This window comes from Rhinoderma darwinii, chromosome 4 (genome assembly GCF_050947455.1).
Source record: "Rhinoderma darwinii isolate aRhiDar2 chromosome 4, aRhiDar2.hap1, whole genome shotgun sequence".
NCBI lineage: Eukaryota > Metazoa > Chordata > Amphibia > Anura > Rhinodermatidae > Rhinoderma > Rhinoderma darwinii.
The window spans coordinates 344,561,189-344,587,587 of NC_134690.1; the positions used below are offsets into that span (position 1 = coordinate 344,561,189).

The following is a 26,399-nucleotide window of genomic DNA, read 5'->3' on the forward strand; positions in this document are numbered from 1 at the left end:
ATAATGTACGCTTAGTGGCCCCCACGCAGTAAAATTCCCCGCTCCCCTGGCTTCCACCCACCGCCCCCCTTTATAGATAGTGCTCCCATGTAGATTTTAAATTGAAAGCATTGTTTGACTTTTTATTTATTTATTTTTGCGTTTTTTTTTTAAGTTGTTGAAGCTAATGCAAAATACGCAGGCAAAAAAGCACCAAACGAGCGCCGCAGATATTTTCTACATCCTATTAATTTCAATTGGAGGTCAGAAGTGGAAACCACTTGAAGAGCATCAGCCCCCCACTCACAGTAAAATGACCATCAGCCCGCCACTTACAGTAAAGTGACCATGAGCCCCCCACTCACAGTAAAATGACCATCAGCCTGCCACTCACAGATTCCCCCTGTAGATAGTGCCACACAGCACCCTTGTGGGTAGTGCCACACAGCCCCCTTGTAGGTAGTGTCACACAGACCCCTTGTAGGCAGTGCCACACAGGCCCCCTTGTAGGCAGTGCCACACAGGCCCCCTTGTAGCTTGTGCCACACAGGTCCCCTCGTAGCTTGTGCCACACAGGTCCCCTCGTAGCTAGTGCCACACAGGCCCCCTCGTAGCTAGTGCCACACAGGCCCCCTCGTAGCTAGTGCCACACAGGCCCCCTCGTAGTTAGTGCCACACAGGCCCCCTCGTAGCTAGTGCCACACAGGCCCCTTGTAGCTAGTGCCACACAGCTCCCTTCTAGCTAGTGCCACATAGCTCCCTTGTAGCTAGTGCCACACAGCTCCCTTGTAGCTAGTGCCACACAGCTCCCTTGTAGCTACTGCCACACAGGCCCCTTGTAGGTAGTGCCACACAGGACCCTTGTAGGTAGTGCCACACAGGACCCCTGTAGGTAGTGCCACACAGCCCCCTTGTAGGTAGTGCCACACAGGCCCCCTCGTAGCTAGTGCCACACAGGCCCCTTGTAGCTAGTGCCACACAGCTCCCTTCTAGCTAGTGCCACACAGCTCCCTTGTAGCTAGTGCCACACAGCTCCCTTGTAGCTAGTGCCACACAGCTCCCTTGTAGCTAGTGCCACACAGGCCCCTTGTAGCAAGTGCCACACAGGCCCCTTGTAGCTAGTGCCACACAGCTCCCTTCTAGCTAGTGCCACACAGCTCCCTTGTAGCTAGTGCCACACAGCTCCCTTGTAGCTAGTGCCACACAGCTCCCTTGTAGCTAGTGCCACACAGGCCCCTTGTAGGTAGTGCCACACAGGACCCTTGTAGGTAGTGCCACACAGGACCCCTGTAGGTAGTGCCACACAGCCCCCTTGTAGGTAGTGCCACACAGCCCCCTTGTAGGTAGTGCCACACAGCCCCCTTGTAGGTAGTGCCACACAGCCCCCTTGTAGGTAGTGCCACACAGCCCCCTTGTAGGTAGTGCCACACAGCCCCCTTGTAGGTAGTGCCACACAGCCCCCTTGTAGGTAGTGCCACACAGCTCCCTTGTAGCTAGTGCCACACAGCTCCCTTGTAGCTAGTGCCACACAGGCCCCTTGTAGGTAGTGCCACACAGGACCCTTGTAGGTAGTGCTACACAGGACCCCTGTAGGTAGTGCCACACAGCCCCCTTGTAGGTAGTGCCACACAGGCCCCCTCGTAGCTAGTGCCACACAGGCCCCTTGTAGCTAGTGCCACACAGCTCCCTTCTAGCTAGTGCCACACAGCTCCCTTGTAGCTAGTGCCACACAGCTCCCTTGTAGCTAGTGCCACACAGCTCCCTTGTAGCTAGTGCCACACAGGCCCCTTGTAGGTAGTGCCACACAGGACCCTTGTAGGTAGTGCCACACAGGACCCCTGTAGGTAGTGCCACACAGCCCCCTTGTAGGTAGTGCCACACAGCCCCCTTGTAGGTAGTGCCACACAGCCCCCTTGTAGGTAGTGCCACACAGCCCCCTTGTAGGTAGTGCCACACAGCCCCCTTGTAGGTAGTGCCACACAGCCCCCTTGTAGGTAGTGCCACATAGCCCTCTTGTAGATAGCTCCCCATTCTTCCTGTAGATAGCGTCACTATAGCTCCCTGAAGAAGCGAAATCCCCATGTTGCCGGGGATTCCTCTCCTGGAGCGCTCCGCTTGAAGTCTCTGTCCATATATGGACAGTGACATCAGGGGCAACTCCTGAATTGGAATCCCCGTCCACAGCGTTGCTGATGCTGTAACCGGCGTTTCCACTCCAGGAGAAGCCCTTGTCATCTGTGTCCATTTATGGACAGTGATGTCAAGGGCTTCTCCTAGAGTGGAAACTCCGATCACAGAGTCGGCAACGCTGTGGACGGAGATTCCGCATCAGGAGTTGCCCCTGATGTCACTGTCTATATATGAACAGAGATATCAAAAGGAGCACTCCAGCCGCACGGGGATTCCGCTCCTTCAGGGTGCTACAGTGGTGCTAGTAGACGGCAGAGCAGAGAGATAACTCCCTGCTCTGCTATAGTGGTGTTGTTACCGCTGTAGCAGCCGCAGCGGATGCTAGCGGCGCCGACGAGCGGCACAGGCTCCCTCATGCACGGTGTCGCTGCTAGCAGCCGCTATGGCTGATACAGCGGTAGCGACGCCACTGAGTGAAGAAGCGCCCGGGAGGAAAGGCGACTGCCGAGGTGCCAGGCCCGGGCGATTCAGAAACAAGCAGGTGAAGGGAGCCAGCGCAGCACCCCCTTCCACCTGCTGGAGTGATACACCCTGGGCAATGGAAAAAAATCGCACACCCCTAACGCAGGCCCTGATTGTACTGCTCTCTACCTATACTATATGTACTTTACTGCTCACTACCCGTGCTACATGTACTGTACTGCTCTCTACTTGTACTACATGTACTGTACTGCTCTCTACTTGTACTACATGTACTGTACTGCTCTCTACCTGTACTACATGTACTGTACTGCACTCTACCTCTACTACATGTACTGTACGGTTCTCTACCTCTACTACATGTACTGTACTGTTCTCTACCTGTACTACGTGTACTACACTGCTATCTAGTTGTACTACATGTATTGTACTGCTCTCCACCTATGCTAAATGTACTTTACTGCTCTCTACCTACCTGTGCTACATGTACAGTGCTGCTCTCTTTCTGGAATACATGTACTCTACTGCTTTCTACCTGTGGTAGGACAAGTTGCTCTTTTGGATGGGGGTCGCACCTTTAATTATTATTATTGTACACTGTGTGTACTGTACAAAAGCTTCTGTGCTCAACATAGAAGTGATTCACTAGTTTCCTGCACCATGTTTATATGTAAGTACTTCCTTTATATGTGGCTTTTTAAAAAAATGACAAAAAACTAATTATTGTAAAAATATTTGGAAGTATTCATAGGACTTTGTCTATCATCACAAAAGGAAACCTCTCCACATGCATTCCATTATTACAAGCAGAAAATGAAACCATAGATTTCTCCCGAGAGAAATTTTTTTTGTAATAAATATCACAAGGATATATACCTAAAGTGCAAAGTACTAGGAAGCCTGCTCAAAGTAAAAAACAGTGAAACAGTAGAAACAGCATTTAATAGTTTCATAAGAAATATAACAACTGTATATACACACAATATGTCAGAAGTTCAATAGTGTTATAAATAAAATAAAATAAATAATAATAGTCCGAATCACCCATTACAAGAGATCACACATCATCATACACCACTGAACATGCATGTTGCCCTTTATTCCTTTATTATTTATTGCTTTTCTTTTCTCTCCCCTCAACCCAAACCCACCCCACTACTGAACTGACAAGGGAATAAGGGCAAAATCAAAATCTCAAAATTCTAAACAGAGACCCTTTTTCACTTGGGGATCCTATTTCTTTTTGAGAAGATAACATATTTGTAGTTAATTCAGTTAGTCATACATAACCATTTAAATGTTGTAGGTGATGACCTTTCTTGCTATGAGGAGCCGAGCTAGTAAAACAAGTTTTAATATGAGATTTTTCATATTTGTTGGCGTCTATAACCAGTCCACATCCCCAAGCAGAGGCTTTCAAAGGAATTCAAATGTAAAGTCCCTATCACAGGGTAAATGGGTAGCGAGACTGTCACGGGACCTGTAGATGATGGTGTGAACCCACTGTATCACCAAGGAATTTGACGTGGGGCTAAACCGGGAAGTTGAGTCTAAGGGGACCTAAGGTATTCACCCTTTAACCCCTACACAGGGATCTGGACTTTGCTGCAGGGGAACCCAAGTCACTACACCCGGAGTAGTCTCCCTTGGCAATGGCTAATGTAAACAGGCATAATACAAAACCGGCAGACAGATTGCGAGGTCTTGTATAGCATAAGTCAGGGTAAGTGGCAGAGAGACACTCACGGTTGGTTGTGCCAAGGGTCAGGGCAGGTGGCAAAGCTTTGTCATGGTTCACAGAAAGAGGTCAGGAAAGGCGGCAGGCAAGGATAGTTGAAGGTACAGGCAGAGGTCAATCATAGGAAATCCAAACTAAGTAAATGCCAGTATCACTAGCAGCTAGGAGGAACCTCATTGCTCAGGCATTGAAGCAGAGTGGGCGGAACTCTTTCATAGCATGGGTAAGCTGGGCAGAATATTGCAGCAGCAGTGGACAAGGCAGGAGGTGAGCAAGGCAGCGCGGGAGGCTGCCAGTAGCCAAAACAGGAGGAACCGCGACGGCTAGGAGACAGAAGACACCGGTGAATGGTAAGTATACGGTGCTGGGCAGTGGCGGCAGTCTTAACACACTCGTTTCCAAGATTTCATTTATCGCTTTTAAAAATATTTGTATATCTAGACAGTGCGCATACAAATGTGTGAATCTAACATGTTGCCTACCACACCTACAAGGCCAATACTTCCAAGGCATAATACAGACGGTGTAGTATAAAATACTGAGTGACTTTATGTGCACTATCAAATTAACTCTTTGCAAAGTACATTTCCATTCCTCCTCCCCAAGGGGCCGATATACTGGCCCTATTTTTACCTAGTATTGTGAACTACCCCTTTCTCCTTCTGTTGTATTAAATAGGTGTATATTCTATAAATTATTTATTTATGGTATATTCTATAAGTTGTTTTACATGTATTTGAAGCATATAAAAAATCTACTAACCTTGATACAAATAGTTGGAACGATTCCCAGGTCCTACCAGTGTCCACCGCGTGTTTTAACTGTAAATATCAAATCAAAAAAAGAGACTCTGAAATATTAGCATTCTCACACAGAAACAAATTTGTTCAATACACCATTTAAAAAAAAAAAAGAAAAAAAAAGAGAACTTTGTAAAGCCATATTTAAAGAGAACCTTTCACCTTCCCATACATGTGCAGCTTGTAATGGGCAGGGCTGCACAAACCCTGGGGCACTTGATATTTTTTTTCTAGCCTCCTTCGTTATTTAGATATCGGTGCTGTTATATTTGGCACCCGATATTTAAATAACCCCCTGAACTGTCAATGGGGCGTATAATGGCAAAGGGGCGTGTTACTATGGCAGTGACACTGTCCAAACAGCTACGGACAGTTTTACAACAAGAGCGAGGTCACTCATCAGCTGTCGGCAGACAAGGGAACATGTAATGGCAAGTGGGCGTGTCACTGCTGCGGAAAAATGCAAGAGCTGGAGAGAGGAGAGCAGTCATGCGCGTGCACGCTCGCACTTTTCAGCTCTCGGCAGACAAGACTGTGATCTCTTGCGGGAGATCACAGTCTTGTACTTGTCTGCCGAACTGTCAAGGGGGCGTGTCACTGCTACGGACAGTGTAAGAGCTGGAGAGAGGAGAGCGCGCATGCTGTAGCAGAGACACGTCCCCTTGCCAGTTCGGCAGACAAGTACAAGACTGTGTGATCTCTCGTGAGAGATCAGTCTTATCCTTGTCTGCTGACCACTGAAGAGTGAGAGCGTGCGCACACTCTCTCCTCTATCCTCGCTCTTGCTGTAACACTGTCCGTAGCTGATTGGACAGTGTCACAGCCATAGTAACACGCCCCCTTGCCTGTACACGCCCCATTGATAGTTCAGGGGGTTATTTAAATATCGGGCGCCAAATAGAGCAGCACCGATATCTAAATAAAGGAGGAGGGTAGAAAAAATAATGTTAAGTGCCCCAGGATTTGTGCAGCCCTGCCCATTACATGCTGCACTCAGCTGCACATTTATGGGCAGGTGAAAGCTTTTCTTTAAACCAAAAACTACCCACCTCAATCTTATTCCCCTCTATTAGTGAATATTATAAACAAGTGGTGTTCATTCAAATATTTCTGTAATCTGCAAAAATAACCTTCATCTGATTTATAAACTTAAAGTCTATGTTATGAACTTAGATGCGATCGATAACAGGTGGATCCTGTGTCAGAGACATGCAAGACCCGCTGTCACTGAACCTGTTAGTCAAGCTGACCTGACGGATTCAGTCCTCAGCGCAAGATACAGCTGCTGTGTATCCAGGATATAAAGCAGCTGTATTTGAAAAAGTAAACATTATTTTTAAAAAAACATTTTCAAAAGGTGTACACAGCCTTTGAAACGAATATTAAGATTTGGTTGTAGCTCCCCTTAACTATGGCCGATTGAATTGGGTTGGTGAAAATTATTGTGGTGCCTCAGCTTTTATATTCTATATTAATAAATAGTCCTATTAATTAGCTAGTCCCCTTGTGCAGCACCAGGAGTGTTAAAGAGGCTCTGTCACCAGATTTTGCAGCCCCTATCTGCTATTGCAGCAGATAGGCGCTGCAATGTAGATTACAGTAACGTTTTTATTTTTAAAAAACGAGCATTTTTGGCCAAGTTATGACCATTTTCGTATTTATGCAAATGAGGCTCGCAAAAGTACAACTGGGCGTGTTGAAAAGTAAAAGTACAACTGGGCGTGTATTATGTGCGTACATCGGGGTGTGTTTACTACTATTACTAGCTGGGCATTGTGTATAGAAGTGTCATCCACTTCTCTTCACAACGCCCAGCTTCTGGCAGTGCAGCACTGTGACGTCACTCACAGGTCCTGCATCGTGTCGGCACCAGAGGCTACACTTGATTCTGCAGCAGCATCAGCATTTGCAGGTAAGTAGCTACATCGACTTACCTGCAAACGCCGATGCTGCTGCAGAATCATCTGTAGCCTCTGGTGCCGACACGATGCAGGACCTGTGAGTGACGTCACAGATCTGCACTGCCAGAAGCTGGGCGTTCTGAAGAGAAGTGGATGACACTTCTATACACAACGCCCAGCTAGTAAAAGTAGTAAACACGCCCCGATGTACGCACATAATACACGCCCAGTTGTACTTTTACTTTTCAACACGCCCAGTTGTACTTTTGCGAGCCTCATTTGCATAAATACGAAAATGGTCATAACTTGGCCAAAAATGCTCGTTTTTAAAAAATAAAAACGTTACTGTAATCTACATTGCAGCGCCTATCTGCTGCAATAGCAGATAGGGGCTGCAAAATCTGGTGACAGAGCCTCTTTAAACCCGTTAGTGACCGCCTATAGGTGTTTTTCTGATGCAGTAGACTTTTTACAGTGCTGCATCAGAATAAATAAACCGAGCAAGGAGACGTTAAACCTACCTGCTCTCAGCTAGCTCCGGTAGCAGCCCTGCGCGAACGGGCGAGATCAATATCAGTATTGTCCTCGCTCGTTTAATCCCTCAAATGTAGCGCTCAATAGCGAGCCCCCAGGTCTGCCTCTAGTTAATGCCTGCTAGCCTCTGGCATGGCCTAGCAGATTCCTGTCCGTTTTACACTGACCGGCAGTAATACACCACAATACAGAAGTATTGCAGTGTATTATAAAAGCGATCGGATGATCGCATAGTGAAGTGGGACTAGTAAAAAAGTTAAAAAAAGTTTAATAAAGTTAATAATAAACAAATATAAAAAAATTTGAAAATTACAAAATGCTTTATTATTAAAAAAAAAAAGTGAAAAAGTTACACATATTTGGTATCGCCGCATCCATAACGACCCCAATTACAAAGTTATAACATTATTTAACCCGCTCGGCAAACGCTGTAAAAAATAAAATAAAAAACAATGCAAGAATTGCTGTTTTCTGTCAATCCTGCCTTAAAAATGCATGATAAAAAGTGATCAAAAAGTCGCATGTACTCCAAAACGGTACCAATAAAAACTACAAGTCGTCCTGAAACAAAAAGCCCTCATACAGCTGCATCGGTGGAAAAATAAAAAAGTTATGGCTCTTCGAATATGGAGACAAAACCAAATAAGTAAAAAACAAACGTGTTTTTACTGTGTAAAAGTAGTAAAACTGTAATGACGGGGTAGGGAGACAGACAGGTGAGCCCTAATCTACCCGCCACTCAGTCCCTGCCTACTTGCACGGCCCGTCCTAGGCGATGGCGTACAACTGGGCGACGGTCCCTACGCTCAATAAGTGTACGACAGACAAACAGACAAGGGTACACAGAAGCTAAGGGAAATGGGGCAGTTGTCCACGGCAACACTGTGAGCAACAGGAGTAGTGAACGAGCCGAGTCAAACCAGGAGTGTACGAGGTACCAAACGCAGAGTAGGAGCGTAGTCCGTAAAGCCAGGGTCAAAATGAAGCAAGGTCAATAATAATAGCAGGAGCAGCAGAGCCAGGAAACCGGAAAGAATCACAGGCAGAGGACAAGCAGGAAATTAAGGTATAAATAGACCGAGGGCGGGAGCTAGAACCGTCTGGCCAGGCTGTGATAGGTTCTCCCACTCCTGAGCCTCCCAGCCTGAGTGGTAGCAGATCGAGTCACTCGATCAGACCTAGGAGCAGGTGCAGACTGATTAACCACGGGCGTCGACACAGAAGCTGTGCCTGGCAGAACCTTTACAAAAACATACAAAATCTATATAAAATTTGGTATCGTTGCAATCGTAACAACCTGCTGAAAAAGTTAGTATTTGTACCACACGGTAAACAACGTAAATTTAGGACGCAAAAAAAAGTGGTGAAATTGCTGTTTTTTTTCTATTTCCCCCAAAAAAAGGAAATAAAAGTTAATCAATAAATTATATGTACCCCAAAATTGTGCAATTAAAGAATACAACTTGTTTCCAGCAAAAAACAAGACCTTATACAGCGATGTCGATTCAAAAATAAAAAAGTTATAGCTCTTTGAATGCGACAATGGAAAAACGTAAAAAATTGCTTGGTCATTAAGGCCTCATTCACATGAGCGTGAATCACGTCGTGTTCTGTGCGCTGAAAAAACGCACAGCACACGGACCCATTGATGTCAATGGGGCCATTCACACATGCGTGATTTTTCACGCAGCGAGAGTCCGCTGCATAAAACTCACTGCATGTCCTATATTGGTGCGTTATCATGGTGCGTTATCTTGAAGTCAATGGGTGCGTTAAAACTACGCACCGCACACGGATGCACATCTGTGTGTGGTGCGTGATTTACGCATCAATTCAATTCAAAATAATTTAAAAATAAAAAGGTGTGCTTTGCGATTGCGTGAATAACGCATGCCACTCGCAAAGCACACTGATGCATAACGCAACACACACGGAAAGATTCACGTGCGTTTTTCACGCTCGTGTGAATGAGGCCTTAGGCCTAAAATAGGCTGGTCACTAAATGGTTAAGCACTGTTTGGACAACTGTTAGTCTTTTTTTTCCTGGTAGCAGCAGGCATAGTGAAACACGTTAAAAAGAAAAGTGATAAAGTTAAAGCAGAACAAATTCCCTCAGGAGAATTTTTTTTTTTTACATAAGTTTCAACAGATGGCATCGGATTAAGACGACACCATAACAACAAGTTATACTAAAATAAAGCCGTCCAAAAGACTCCAATAATCCACATCTCTGATGACAAAGATAAAAGTTGTATGACTCCCTGTTCCTTTCAGCTCCTCCTTACAGAACTTACAGAGGACCTGTCACAGGGTCATATAAGTTGAACTGGTTTACTAACCTGAATAGCGCGGTTTCCCTAATTCCAGCGCAGTTTTGGTTTTTTTCATGGACCCCCACATTCCAGAGATATGTCCCACTGTTGTGTTGACTCCCTCTATGCTAATTTGCTGTAGTTAGCCAACAGTGCTTGCGGCCTCGTGCTGATTGGTCAGCTTCAGAGACAGGGAGCGCAAACTCCACCCTGTTGGCGAACTACAGCAAATTAGCATATAGGGAGGAAAAACAATAGTGGGCCATAACTCTGGAACGCTGGGTCCAAAAAAAGAAAATAGCGCAGGAATCAGGGAGACATCACTTTTCAGGTCACTCATTTCAGCTTATCGGACCTAGTGACAGGTCCTCTTTAAAGAGCTCCTTTTATTCCTCCTCATTTTTTTCTTTCCTCAAGCAGGGAACGTATATCGATCAACTCTGGGAGTTTCAAGTCCAACCAGCCAATACAAACACAGGAGGCCAAAACCAATGTCATCTTGCCTGTTCACTCATGCAAACCGGAAGCTGACACCCTGACATCAGAGTGCGGCCACTGGTGGTCCGGGGCCTCTCTTAAAGATCCAGGCGGCTACAGGCATCATCGGGATGCTACGGGTGAATGCCAGAGTCTATGGTTGGCTGCGGCGGGCTACCAACCTCCCCGTGTTTCAGCGATGTCTAGGGCATTGTTTCTGTTATATTTATCTATCTATCACTTCTCCATGTACTTGACTACTGTTGACATTTGAGCACTATTATATATATTTTATTTTTTTAAATGTACATAACTTCTCAAGGTTATTGCATTTCAATGCTTAAATCCCAGTGTAAATATGGAAATAAGCTTGCTAGTGGAAGCAATCATTTTGACTACAAAAACGATCTAGTCATTGATAGTACAGTTTCCCTGTCTCACCGTGTGTGGAGAGTCATGCTGTAGCCAATATCATTCACATTAACTCACAAAGCACAGGACAGAACTAAACAATTAAAACCTGGACATTTTGATATATAATCCAGTGAGAAAAACAGTGCTGATGGGTTTAAGAAATTTAAAGATGATTTTCACAGAGTAGGTGGATTTTACTATGAGAACAAAAGATTGCATATCACAATGTAACTTAACTTTCTACGCAAAATTTACTTGGGGAATTTTGTAAATGCTTGTTTGACAGCAGTTTTTCCTGACAGAATGGGCTTTGGAACATCCTGTTATGGCAAGGTTAGCTGGGTATGCTAGTTAAAGGCCAACTAAAATTGAATGTAATCCTCTTACAAAGAGGTGGTTTACATGCTGTTGTAATAGCAGTTCTCTAATAGGCCTGCTGCTGTGGACATTTCAACTATTTTACGCCGTATTAGTACAGCGCTGGCAGGAGTAGTCAGAGGACCAGCGCAGTGCTATAACAGCGGTCTGATCGCATGGGCAATGTCACTGTGCCTGCCCCATAAGCAGCTGGTCCACGCAGGGCCGTCGGGAATTTCAGGGCCCCATACAGCTAAATTTTCTGGGACCCCCTTTTACTGCTCGCGGGAAAAAGACGCCTCCCATTGAAATCAAAGGGAGGCATTTTCGGGCCGTTTTTGACGTTTTGCGACGCGGTTAGCGCGTCAAAAATCTCGTCAAAATACTCCGTGTGAACATAGCCTTACACGTATAAATTCCCTGCGAGTGGCGCAGCACCCCAGCCTACTGTATAATGACATTCTGCAGCTGTCTGTCTGCCTGCTTCAGTTCCTCATGATTTTCAAGATCTCTTCCTGCTGTCTGTGAATGAGAACATTAAAACCAGTCCTGGCTTATTACTTTCACAGCTAATGGTCTTGTTACAATGTATCAGTGTAGATAAGAGCCATCTGCCTGGAGTCCCGCACAGGAGAGGAGTTTGTGCTGTTGCTGCGTTTAGCTCACAGATGATTGACTAATACATTGTAACAAACTTTCTTATATACAACTTTAACGCCATACAGCCCCCACTGTAGAAAACGCTATACTGCCCCCCTTGTAGAGAACGCCATACAGCCCCCTCTGTAGATAACGCCATACAGACCCCCTGTAGATAACGCCATATAGCCTCCCTGTAGATAATGCCATATAGCCCCCCCTGTAGATAACGCCATATAGCCCCCCCCCCTTTGTAGATAATGCCATACAGCCCCCTCGGTAGATATCTACAAAGGGGGCTGTATGGCGTTATCTACAGGGGGTCTGTATGGCGTTCTCTACAGTGGGGGCTGTATGGCTTTCTCTACAGGGGGTCTGTATGGCTTTCTCTACAAGGGGGTCTGTATGGCATTCTCTACAGTGGGGGCTGTATGGCGTTATCTACAGGGGGTCTGTATGGCTTTCTCTACAGTGGGGGCTGTATGGCTTTCTCTACAGGGGGTCTGTATGGCTTTCTCTACAAGGGGGTCTGTATGGCGTTCTCTACAGTGGGGGCTGTATGGCGTTATCTACAGGGGGTCTGTATGGCTTTCTCTACAAGGGGGTCTGTATGGCGTTATCTACAGGGGGTCTGTATGGCTTTCTCTACAGTGGGGGCTGTATGGCTTTCTCTACAGGGGGTCTGTATGGCTTTCTCTACAAGGGGGTCTGTATGGCGTTCTCTACAGTGGGGGCTGTATGGCGTTATCTACAGGGGGTCTGTATGGCTTTCTCTACAAGGGGGTCTGTATGGCGTTCTCTACAGTGGGGGCTGTATGACGTTACCTACAGGGGGTCTGTATGGCGTTATCTACAGAGGGGCTGTATGGAGTGCTCTACAAGGGTGGCAGCATGGCGATCTCTACAGGGGATCTGTATGGCGTTCTCTACAAGGGGGTCTGTATGGCGTTCTCTACAGTGGGGGCTGTATGGCGTTACCTACAGGGGGGCTGTATGGCGTTATCTACAGGGGGCTGTATGGCGTTATCTACAGGGGGCTGTATGGCGTTATCTACAGGGGGGCTGTATGGCGTTCTCTACAGGGGGGGCTGTATGGAGTTCTCTACAGGGGGGGGCTGTATGGAGTTCTCTACAGAGGGGGCTGTATGGAGTTCTCTACAGAGGGGGCTGTATAGCGTTCTCTACGGGGGGGGGGGCTGTATGGCGTTATCTACAGGGGGGCTGTATGGCGTTACCCACAGGGGGGGGGGCTGCATAGCGTTAGCTACAAAGAGGGCTGTATGTCGTTATCTACAGGGGGGACTCTGTATGGTGTTATCTACAGTGGGGGCTGTATGGCGTTATCTACAGAGGGGGCTGTAGGTAACGCTATACAGCCCCCCTGTAGGTAACGCTATACAGCCCCCCCTGTAGGTAACGCTATGCAGCCCCAACCCCCCCAAAAAAATCTGACCTACAGTGTGTCCTACAAAAGACATGTATCCTCTATCCACAGGATAGGGGATACATGTGTGATCGCTGGCAGCGATAGGGAGAACAGGGGACTGAAAGTCCCCTGAAGTTCTCCATGACTAACCTCTGACTTCCGGCGTCTGCGCAGCTCAATAAAAATGAAAGGGGCGCTGGTCACACATGTGCAGAAGCGCGACCGGCACTCCATTCATTTCTACGGAGCTGCCGACACAGACCCCGGAAGTCCGAGGTTTGTGATGGAGAACTTCAGGGGACTTTCAGTCCCCCATTCTCCCTATCAATGCCAGCGATCACATATGTATCCTCCAGCCTGTGGATAGGGGATACATGTCTTTTGTTTAATGGCAGAGCGGGGAGATACCTCCCTGCTCTGCCGTAGTGTCTAGTGGCGTCGCGCTGTAGCAGCCATAGCGGCTGCTAGCGGAGCCTCCGGCCATGGTGGGGGCCCGTGCCGGCGGGCGACACGGGCCCCCGGCGATAGTTACGTCACTGGCCGGGCCCCTTACAGAAGTTCCCCTAATACCCCCCTGATGGCGGCCCTGGGTCCACAGCTGTAATACGCTGCCATGGTCCCACTGCAACTGCTGGTCTTAGAGATAACTCAGATCCTGGCAGTTTGACCCCTTAGATGCTGCGGTCAATAACGACTTCAGCATCTAAAGTGTTTAACAGATGGAGAGGGTTCTCTCTGTTAGCCCATCGGTGCCTGACAACATGTTTGCGGGTCGCTATCCCATCGGTGACTGATAACACGTTTGCGGGTCGCTTATGTGTTGCCAACCGATTTTTTTTTTTTTAAATAGCACCCTACATATTTGGTACCGCTGCAATCTTAAGGACCCATAGAACAAAGATAACTTATTGGTTATATTACACGGCGCATGAAATTAAAAAAACAAAAAAAAACACAAAAAACATTCTCAAAATTGCTGTTTTTTTTTCATTCCTCCAAAAAAGAACAAAAATGAATAAATAATTATAATGTTAGGTCCAGAATTATTTGGACACAAGTTTTGGAATTTTAGCGGTTTACTAAAACATATTGAATATACAGTTATATAATCAATATGGGCTTAAAGTGCAGACTCTCAGATTTAATTTGAGGGTATTCACATGCTACTTTTAGGAAGGGTTTAGGAATTACAGCTCTTTAATATGTAGCTGCCTCTTTTTCAAGGGACCAAACGTAATTGGACAATTATCTCAAAAGCTATTTAATGGGCTGCATGTGCTATTCCCTCGTTAATCCATCATCAATTAAGCAGGTAAAATGTCTGGAGTGGTGGATGATCATAGAATCCTTTCCATGTTGAGGAAAAACCCCTTCACAACATCTACCCAAGTGAAGAACACTCTCCTGGAAGTAGGTGTATCAGTATCTAAATCTACCATAAAGAGAAGACTTCATGAGAGCAGATATTCACCACAAGGTGCAAACCATTAATCAGCCTCAAAAATAGAAAGGCCAGATTAGACTTTGCCAAACAACATCTAAAGAAGCTGCCCAGTTCTGGAACAGCATTTTTTGGACAGATGAACCTAAGATCAACCTGTACCAGAATGATGGGAGGAAGAAAGGATGGAACAGCTCATGATCCAAAGCACACCACATCCTCTGTAAAACATGGTGGAGGTAGTGTGATGGCATGGGCATGCATGGCTGCCAAAGGCACTGGGTCACTAGTGTTTATTGATGATGTGACTAAAGACAGAAGCAGCCGGATGAATTCTGAAGTGTTCATTGATATACTTTCTGCTCAGATTGAACCACCAATAATCACATTTCTGATACTGAAAGTGAAAAATTGAAGGGCAAGTTAAAGTGTATGTTCACAAATGCCAGAAGTCTAGCAAGCAAAATGGGAGACCTGAAGGCCTTGATACTGGAAGAAAATATAGATGTAGTGGGTGTTGCTGAAACATGGCTAGACTCTTCACATGACTGGGCTGTAAATCTACAGGGTTTTACACTGTTTCGGAAAGACAGGACAAATAGGAAAGGTGGCGGTGTATGTATGTATGTGAGAAGTGATATGAAGGTGAGTGTGAAAGAGACATTAGAGGGTGAAGATTGTGAGGAGGTTGAAACCTTGTGGGTGGAAATAGAAAAGGAGGTAAACGCTGAAAAAATTACTTTTGGTGTAATCTATAGACCCCCCGATATAACTGAGGAGATGGAAGGTCAGCTATATAAACAGATGGAGCCGGCTGCACAGGCGGGTACAATAGTGATAATGGGAGATTTAAATTACCGGGATATTAATTGGTGTCATGGTTTGGCTTCAACTGCAAAGGGGAGACATTTCTTCAACCTGTTGCAGGAAAATTGTATGGGCCAGTTTGTGGAAGACACGACAAGAGGTGAAGCTCTGTTGGATCTGGTAATTTCTAATAATGCAGAACTTGTTGGGAATGTCACTGTTCGTGAAAACATCAGTAACAGTGATCACAATATAGTTATATTTTACCTATACTGTAAAAAACAAAAACACAGGCCGGGAGGGCAAAAGCACTTAATTTTAAGAAGGCCAATTTCCCCAGGATGTAGGATTCAGGGTATAGACTATGAAAAACTAATGTCAAATAATGGTATAAATGGGAAATTTTAAAATATATAAAAAAATAAATATATAAAAATATATAAAATATAATTAAAGTGCAAAATTTATTCATATAGGTAACAAGTATAAACGACTAAAATTAAACCCCAGACGGCTGATACCTTCTGTAAAAAGGGCAATATTGACAAAAAAGGCATTTGAAATATACAAATCTGAGGGTACAGCTGTAGCCTTTAGTAAAGTGCTTAATAAAATCTGTAAAAATGTAATAAGATTAGCAAAAATACAAAATGAAAGGCAGGTGGTCAATGATAGTAAAACAAATCCCAAAAAATTCTTCGAGTATATAAATGCAAAAAAGCCAAGGTCTGAACATGTAGGTCCCTTACATAGTGGTAATGGGGAGTTGGTCACAGGGGATCAAGAGAAGGCAGAGTTACTAAATGGGTTCTTTAGCTCTGTATATACAACAGAAGAAAGAGCAGCTGATGTAGCTGGTGCCAGTGCTGTTCATATATCAGTTGATATACTGAATTGGCTGAATGTAGATATGGTCCAAGCGAAGTAAAATAACTGTACACAAGGCCCCGGGACCAGATGGGTTACACCCTAGAGTTCTTAAAGAGCTTAGTTCAGTTATTTCTGTCCCCCGCTTCATAATATTTCGAGATTCTCTAGTGACTGGTATAGTGCCAAGGGACTGGCGCAGGGCAAATGTGGTGCCTATTTTCAAAAAGGGCTCTAGGTCTTCCCCGGGTAATTATAGACCAGTAAGCTTAACATCCAACGTGGGGAAATGTTTGAGGGGCTATTGAGGGACTATATACAGGACTATCTGAAAAAAAATAGAATTATAAGACGACAGCCAGCACGGTTTTACTAAGGACAGAAGTTGTCAAACCAACCTGATTTGTTTTTATGAAGAGGTGAGCAGAAGCTTAGACAGAGGGGCCACTGTGGATATAGTATTTTTGGACTTTGCAAAGGCATTTTACACTGTCCCTCATAGATGTCTAATGGGTAAATTAAGGACTATAGGTTTAGAAAATATAGTTTGTAATTGGATTGAGAATTGGCTCAAGGACCGTATCCAGAGAGTCGTGGTCAATGATTCCTACTCTGAATGGTCCCCGGTTATAAGTGGTGTACCCCAGGGTTCCGTGCTGGCACCACTATTATTCAACGTATTTATTAATGATATAGAGGATGGGATTAATAGCACTATTTCTATTTTTGCAGATGACACCAATCTATGTAGTATTGTTCAGTCTATGGAAGACGTTCGTATATTGAAAGCTGATTTGAACACAAGTGTTTGGGCATCTACTTGGCAAATTAAGTTTAATGTAGATAAATGTAAAGTTATGCATCTGGGTACCAACAATCTGCATGCATCATATGTCCTAGGGGGAGCTATACTGGGGGAGTCACTTGTTGAGAAGGACCTGGGTGTACTTGTAGATCATAAACTAAACAACAGCATGAAATGTCAATCAGCTGCTTCAAAGGCAGCAAGATATTGTGGTGTATTAAAAGAGGCATGGACTCACGGGACAGGGATGTAATATTACCACTTTAAAAAGCATTAGTGAGGCCTCAACTAGAATATGCAGTTCAGTTCTGGGATCCAGTTCGTAGAAAGGATGCCCTGGAGTTGGAAAAAATACAAAGAAATGTAACGAAGCCAATAAGAGGCATGGAGAATGTAAGTTATGAGGAAAGATTAAAAGAATTAAACCTATTTGGCCTTGAAAAGAGACGACTAAGGGGGGGGGGGGGGGACATGATTAACTTATATAAAAATATGAATGGCACATACAAAAAATATGGTGAAATCCTGTTCCATGTAAAACCCACTCAAAAACAAGGGGGCACTCCATCCGTCTGGGGAAAAAAGGTTCAATCTGCAGAGGCGACAAGCCTTCTTTACTGTGAATCTATGGAATAGTCTACCGCAGGAGCTGGTGACAGTAGCTACAGTAGATGGCTTTAAAAAAGGCTTAGATAATTTCCTAGAACAAAAAAATATTATCTCCTATGTGTAGAAATTTTTCCCTTCCCTTTTCCCATCCCTTGGTTGAACTTGATGGACATGTGTATTTTTTCAACCGAACGAACTATGTAACCAAATGCAGGAAGGTTCATTGGATGTCCCTTCACAGTAGAGATGGACAATAGCCCAAAACATACTGTGAAAGCAACCCAGGAGTTTGTTAAAGCAAAGAAGTGGAATATTCTGCAATGGCCAAGTCAATCACCAGATCTCAACCCGATCCAGCTGCATTTCACTTGCTTAAGACAAAACTTAAGGCAGAAAGACCCACAAACAAGACACAACTGAAGACAGCTGCAGTAAACGCCGGCAAAGCATCAAAAAGGAGGAAACCCAGCGTTTGGTGACGTCCATGGGTTCCAGACTTCAGGCAGTCATTGCCTGCAAAGGATTCTCTACAAAGAATTTAAAAAATAACATTTTATTTATGGTAATGTTAATTTGTCCAATTACTTTTGAGCCCCTGAAATGAGGAGGCTGTGTAGAAAAATGGTTGCAATTTCTAAACCTTTCACAGGATATTTTTGTTCAACGCCTTGAATTAAACCTGAAAGTCTAAACTTCAATTGCATCTCAGTTGTTTCATTTCAAATCCAATGTGGTGGCATGCAGAGCCCGAATCATGAAGATTGTGTCACTGTCACACACAAAATAAAAAAAGTCTCAAAATACGGAGCTGTTTTCAAAGGAAAACAGTTCCTGATTTTCAGAAGTTTTTTATTCAAAGTCGCGTTTTTGGAGCGTTTTTTGTATAGAGTCTATGGAAAACGGCTCCAAAAACGTCCCAAGAAGTGACATGCAAGTGACGGCTCCAAAAACAGCCCGTCGGAACAGAACGCCGTTTTTCCCATTGAAATCAATGGGCAGATGTTTGGAGGCGTTCTGCTTCCGATTTTTCGGCCGTTTTTCCGCCGTTTGCGGCCTAAAAAACGGCCGAAAATAAGCCTTGTGAAGATACCCTAGTTCTGGACCTAACTGTACCACATTGATACCACAAAAAGTGTACCAATAAAACAACAACTCATTCCACAAAAAACAAGCCTTCATAAGGCTGCAATGACTAAATAATAAAAAAGCTATAGCTCTCGGAATGTAGCAACGCAAAAATAAAGTTTTTCCAAATGTTTTATTGTGCAAAAATATTGAAATGTAAAAAAAGTGATACATTTTGGATATCGCCGCATTTGCACCAATCCATAGAATAAAATTACCATGTTATTTTTAGGACAATAAACCCGTAAAAAACAAGTATTCATACAGCTACATTGATGTAAAAATAAAAAAACAGTAACAATTGCTTAGGCCCCATGCACACGACCATATTTTACATCAGTAATTACGGATAGTAATCACTGACAGTAATTACGCACCCATTCATTTCTATTGGCCACGGACACCTTTTAATATTTTTACTGATGGGTGTCCGTGCTGAAAAAATCATAAAACCTGTCCTATTCTCGTCAGTAATTACGGCAAGGACTCTCCTATAGAAGTCTATGGCAGCTTCTGTAAATACGGACGTCTACGGATGTGCATCCGTACACCGTCCGCATTTATGGAAACGTCATGTAACATGCTGGTGACATTTGCACCCTCCCTCTTTTTTTACGGAGCCGTATATACAGATGGAATACGGATGCAATACGGACCGTATTTACGGACATCCTTTCTTATATATGGATGAAATGCAGATGCCTACGGATCCGTAATTACGGACAGTATTTCGGGATAGATGAAAACACGGTCGTGTGCATGGGGCCTTAGTCCTTAAATCCCAGAATAGGTCGGTTAGGTTTACAAAGTTTTGCTGCCATGCCCAAGCAGGGAATGTACCACTGCATAATTAGGCAGATTTCCCATTCATGAGTTTGGGACAGCTCCATGACAATCCTTGTGAGAGCTGCTATGGTGACCATTTTGGTTTTCACCCAGGTGACTAAGAAATACAAATATATTAGACAAAGCTGAACATGATTTTTAATAAGTTGACAGATTACATTTAAGTACAGGTGACATTTTTCTATTTTTGAAGAAAACGCATGCAGTAGTGCAAAAGCCAAGTGCCCAGGTAAATTATAAATACGTAAAAGTGCGTAAAGTGTCCTGGTAAATAATGTTTAACAGCACCTAAATAAATAGTGCATACCACACCCAGACAGATCGTAACATGCATCAATGCATGCACTATTTATCCTAATGTTCTTTGACACTATTTATTGTGGCGTATGTACTATTTATCTGGGCGCTATATGCAAGTACATAGAAAGATTTGAAGATAACACTGCATTAACCCATTAGTGACTGTCAATACACCTTTTCACGGCGTCGACTAACGGGCTTTATTCTGATGCATAAGCCTTTTTACAGCGCTGCATCAGAATAAATAAACAGAGCACGGAGCAGTTAAATCTCCCTGCTCTCAGCTGCCAGATGTAGCTGAGGGCTGGGGGCATCCCTGCTCGACCGTGTGACATCGATATAAGTATCGATCACACCCGTTTAACCCCTCAGATGCGGTACTCAATAGCGCCGCATCTGATTGGTTTTGGAGAAACGGAGGGAGCTCCCTCTCATCCTACCGGCACCCTGCGTGTGATCGCAGGGTGCCAGTGTCTTCTAATAATGGCCCCCAGGTCTGCCTGTAGTGAATGCCTGCTAGGCTATGCCAGAGGCATGTCCTAGCAGATGCCTGTCCATTTTAAACGGACAGGCAGTAATACCATGCAATACAAAAGTATTGTAGTGTATTATAATAGCAATCGGAGGATCGCATATTAAAGTCCCCTAGTGGGACTAGTAAAAAAGTTAAAAAAAAGTTAATAAATAACATTTGGAAAAAAAAAATGAAAAACCCACTTTTTCCCCTTACAGTTTAATATTAAAAAAAACAAAATAAAGCAAAAAAGTTACACAGATTTGGTATCGCCGCGTCCGTAACGACTCCGACTATAAATATATTTCATTATTTAACCTGCACGGTGAACGCCATAAAAAATAAAATAAAAAACAATGGAAAAATTGCTGTTTTCTTGTCACGGACACTGGGTTTGTGGACCCACTAGGCCGCTCCGCCGTAGCAGGGAGGCAGCTGACCAGGTCACAGTCTATGTGAAAGTAAGATAGCAGACAGCAATACTTAGGTACCTGAAATAGTCCGGACGGTGACTGTGGCTTCAGCACGGATGGAGGCAGGTGCGGAAAGTGGCGCCAGACGTGGCGGGCAGTATCCGATGAGCAGATAGCACTTGATGTGGCAGATGGCACTTGAACACGGGTAGGCACAGGAACAATGCGGAATACAGGAACGGTAACAGGGCACGGGTAACAGCTGGAACGGGAGACACTAAGGGACCATTTACGAGACAGACAGGGAAAGACTAACAACGCTCAGGCAAGGATCAGAAGGGCTGGGGCATTCTTATAGGGCAGGGAATCATGTGGGTTAATGATCATTATTTTCATGTGCGCGCGCTGGCCCTTTAAGAGCGGGCGCGAGCACCCTACGGGACCCGGCCGGACGGAGCGGAAGTGAGCGCTGGCATCTCCTAGGAGGGAGACGGAGGCCAGCGCTCACAGATCCATGGCTGCGGGCGTCGGGAGGTGAGTGAACCCGACGGCCCGCGGCCATGGGCGCTACAGTATCCCCCCTCTTACACCCCCTCTTCTTGGGGCCAGAGGGAGAGAGGAATTTTTTAATAAGAGCAGGAGCACTGAGGTTCTCTTCTGGCTCCCAGGACCTCTCCTCAGGACCAAACCCTCTCCAGTCCACCAGATAGAAAGTCCTTCCTCCTACCCTCTTGCGGTCCAGGATCTCCTTTACCTCGAATACATCAGAAGGACCGCTGGAAGCAACTGTGGAACTAGAGGTCTTGCTGTAGCGGTTCAGGACCACTGGTTTCAGGAGGGACACATGGAAGGAGTTAGGGATTCTGAGGGTAGGGGGCAGCCACAGCTTATAGGAAACAGGGTTAATTTGTTGCAGGATCTCGAAGGGACCAAGGAACCTGGGAGCAAACTTGTATGAAGGCACCCTCAAGCGAATGTTTCGAGAGGACAACCAGACTTTAGTCCCAGGAAGATACTGAGGCGGCTTTCTTCTTTTGGTATCTGCCTTACGCTTCATACGATCTACCGCCTGCAAAATAGAGGACCGGGTCTGTTGCCAGATTTGCAGGAAGTCCCCATATGCAGAGTCAGCAGCGGGTACCTGAGATGAAGTCGACACTGGAAGAGGAACTCTGGGATGTTGACTGTACACGATGTGAAACTGAGTGGAGGTGGTTATTATATGAAAACTCCGCCCATGGTAGAAGCTGTACCCAGTTATCGTGCTGTGAAGAGATGAAGTGGCGGAGGTAATTTTCCATGATCTGGTTGATCCTCTCAACTTGCCCATTGGACTGGGGGTGATAGGCAGAGGAAAAGTCCAAACTCACATCCAGGAGTTTACAGAGGGCTCTCCAGAACGTGGAGGTAAACTGAACCCCCCGGTCGGACACAATGTGAAGAGGCAAGCCATGCAAGCGGAAGATGTGCTGAATGAAGAAGCTTGCCAGTGGAGGAGCAGAGGGTAAGCCGGTTAGCGGGATAAAATGTGCCATCTTAGAGAACCGGTCCACCACCACCCAGATGGTGTTGCATCCTGCTGAGAGAGGAAGGTCCGTGACGAAGTCCATAGCGATGTGCTGCCAGGGGGCACTGGGTACAGGCAGGGGTTGAAGCAGGCCGGCAGGCTTGCTGTGAGCCACCTTGTTAGAGGCACACACCGTTCAAGCAGAGACAAAGTCCAGAACATCTTTAGGTAGCGTGGGCCACCAGAAGTGACGAGCGACCAGGTCTTGGGTTTTACGGACACCAGCGTGCCCAACCAGTTTAGAACTGTGTCCCCAGCGGAGAATTCTTTTTCTGTCAGCCAACCGAAAAAAAGTTCTCCCTGGAGGGATATTTCTAAGCTGCAGAGGATTGGCGGTGACAACGCAGGATGGGTCTATGATCGTCTGAAGGGACTCCACCGTGTCTTCCGTTTCGAATTATCTGGACAGGGCATCGGCCCTCACGTTCTTGTCCGCGGGACGGTAGTGGAGCAGAAATTGGAAACGGGTGAAGAACAGTGACCACCTGGCTTGACGAGGATTCAGTCTTTGAGCGGACTGAAGGTAAGTGAGATTCTTGTGGTCGGTGAAGATCAGGATGGGGTGAGCAGCGCCCTCCAGAAGATGTCTCCACTCTTCCAGGGCCAATTTGATAGCCAGTAGCTCCCGATCTCCAATGGAACAATTGCGCTCAGCAGAGGAAAACAGTCTTGTGTAGTAGCCACACACTACTGCCTTTCCTTTGGAGCTCCTCTGGAACAGAAGTGCGCCTGCACCAACAGAGGAAGCGTCCACTTCCAGTGAGAACTGCCGAGATATGTCAGGGTGATGGAGGATCGAAGCTGAAGTGAAGGCTTTCTTGAGGCTAATGAATACGGACTCTGCCTCCGGAGTCCACACCTTGGCGTTCACACCCTTCTTGGTAAGGGTAGAGATGGGGGCCGTCAGAGAAGAAAAGTTCGGAATAAACTGGCGGTAGAAATTGACGAAACCCAGGAACCGCTGTATGGCCCTTAGGCCTTGAGGACGTGGCCATTCCAGGACAGACTTTAACTTCTCAGGGTCCATCTTAAGGCCTTGATCCGAGATGACATAGCCCAGGAAGGGCAGAGACCTCTTTTCAAATGTGCATTTCTCTAACTTGGCATACAAGCGATTCTCTCTTAGTCACAGAAGAACTTGACGAACGTGCCTCCGATGGGTCATCAGATCTGGGGAGAAGATTAGAATATCATCGAGATAAACTACAACACACGTATAGAGGAGATCTCGGAAGATGTCATTAACGAACTCCTGAAATACTGCGGTAGCGTTACACAGTCCGAAGGGCATCACTCGGTATTCATAGTGCCCATCGCGGGTGTTAAATGCCGTCTTCCATTCGTCACCCCGGCGAATCCGGATTAGATTATAGGCCCCCCGCAGATCTAGCTTGGAAAAAATTTTGGCTCCTCGTATGCGATCAAACAGCTCGGAAATGAGTGGCAACGGGTATTTGTTCTTGACCGTGATCTGATTGAGACCACGGTAGTCAATGCAGGGTCGGAGAGATCCATCTTTCTTTTTAACGAAGAAGAATCCTGCCCCGTCCGGGGAGGAAGATTTTCGAATAAAACCCCTCTCCAAGTTCTCCTTGATATAGGCTGACATTGATAATGTCTCTGGCAAGGAGAGAGGATATACTCGTCCACGGGGAAGAGAAGCATTGGGAACCAGTTCAATGGGACAGTCATAACTCCGATGTGGAAGCAACATCTCAGCCTCTCGTTTGCAGAAGACATCCGCAAAACTGGCATACTGAGAAGGTAGATCGGAGAGTGACTGAGGCAGAGGGGGCACAACAGGACGGATTTGTGACAGGCAATGGCTATGGCATCTGGAACCCCATTGAAGAACTTCTCCAGAACTCCAGTGGAGTGTCGGGGCGTGTAGACAGAGCCATGGCAGACCCAGCAGGATAGGATTGATAGCCTTGGGTAGTACCAGGAAGGAGATCTGTTCTGAGTGAAGAGCTCCGACCCGTAATGTCACCGGCTCAGTGATGAGCATGATTGGATCAGGCAGCGGTAGACCATTCACAGAGGCAACTGCCAGGGGTCTCTCCAGACGGACTGTGGGTAGTTGAAACCGATCCACTAGATCTTGGTGGATAAAATTAGCAGCCGCTCCAGAGTCAAGATAGGCGGAGGAAGGATGTGATGCCTGTCCGGTGACGATGGCCACAGGTATCGATAATTTGGAAGAGGTTTAAACGTTTGGAGACGTTCCACCTAGAGTTGCCTCTCCAACCAACCCTAGGTACTGGAGTTTCCCGGTTTCTGTGGGCATTGACGCACAAAATGACCCTTGAGGCCGCAATACATGCAAAGTCCAGAGGAGCGTCTGCGCTGCTTCTCCTGTTCAGATAACAGGACTCGGTCTACCTGCATGGGTTCCTCAGGTAGCGCACTAGGAGTGGACAATTGTGGTCTCTGGGCAGGGGGTGCTGGTCTGTGGGCCCGGCTCTCCTGACTAACCTCTTGAGAGCGCTCCCGGATTCTCATATCAACCCGGGTGGCTAACAGGATGAGGGCATCCAAGGTAGAAGGAAGGTCGCGGGCTGCCAGTTCGTCCTTGATGTGAGAGGACAGTCCCTGCCAGAAGGTCGCCACCAGTGCCTCATTGTTCCATGCCAGCTCGGCTGCTAGGGTACGGAAGGAGATCGCATACTCCCCTACTGTGGAGCCTTCTTGCTTGAGGGTCAACAGAGTGGCTGCGGCAGAGGATGTTCGACCCGGCTCCTCGAACACGGCACGAAAGGACTGCAGGAACAATGCTAGGTCCGCGGATACCGGTCCTTGTTGCTCCAAGATTGGGTTTGCCCATGCGAGGGCCTTGCCAGCGAGGAGGGAGATGATGAACGCTACTTTAGCCTCCTCGGAGGGGAAGAGATGAGGCCGTAGCCTAAAATGCACCGTGCATTGATTGAGAAATCCTCTGCATGCTCTGGGGTCACCGTCATAGCGAGGAGGAAGAGGCAGAGGAACTGAGGATCCGGAACAAACAGGGGGAGCAACAGGCAGAGGCACGGCAACAGCTTCTGGAGGAAGAACCGGGGGTGGAACAGCGAGTAGATCCAGGCGGACCAGAATAGAATTCACCGCCTCAAGGAGTTGATCCTGACAGGTGCGTAGGTCATGCATCTCTGTCTGAATCTTCTGTACTGGGGTCTTGGGCTGGCCAGCGGGTTCCATGGCCTGAGCGTACTGTCACGGACACTGGGTTTGTGGACCCACTAGGCCGCTCCGCCGTAGCGGGGAGGCAGCTGACCAGGTCACAGTCTATGTGAAAGTAAGATAGCAGACAGCAATGCTTAGGTACCTGAAATAGTCTGGACGGTGACTGTGGCTTCAGCAAGGATGGAGGCAGGTGCGGAAAGTGGCGCCAGACGTGGCGGGCAGTATCCGATGAGCAGACGGCACTTGACGTGGCAGACGGCACTTGACGTGGCAGATGGCACTTGAACACGGGTAGGCACAGGAACAATGCGGAATACAGGAACGGTAACAGGGCACGGGCGTCGGGAGGTGAGTGAACCCGACGGCCCGCGGCCATGGGCGCTACATTTATGTGAATCCTGACTTTAAAAAAATGTGATAAAAAGTGATCAAAAAGTCGCATCTACTCCAAAATGGTACCAATAAAAAATACAAGTCGTTCCGCCAAAAAAAAAAGCCCTCATACAACTGCATCGGCGGAACAATAAAAAAAAGTTATGGCTCTTCAAGTATGGAGACACAAAAAAAAGCGTTTTTACTCTGTAAAAGTAGTAAAACATACAAAATCTATACAAATTTGGTATCGTTGCAATCGTAACAACCCGCTGAATAAAGTTAGTGTTATTTATATCACACGGTAAACGGCGTAGATTTAGGACGCAGAAAAGAGTGGCGAAATTTGTTTTTTTTTCTATTCCCCCC

At 46.1% G+C, this 26,399-nt stretch overlaps 1 long non-coding RNA gene across 1 annotated transcript in view; it reads right to left on the reverse strand.

Annotated features, from left to right (window-relative positions):
• Nucleotides 1-26,399, reverse strand: part of LOC142760020 (uncharacterized) — a 521,651-nt gene that overhangs the window by 190,874 nt on the left and 304,378 nt on the right. Inside the window, exon 4 of the long non-coding RNA XR_012883232.1 lies at nucleotides 5,090-5,148. This is a non-coding gene — a long non-coding RNA (uncharacterized LOC142760020). The remainder of the gene's footprint in view (nucleotides 1-5,089; nucleotides 5,149-26,399) is intronic.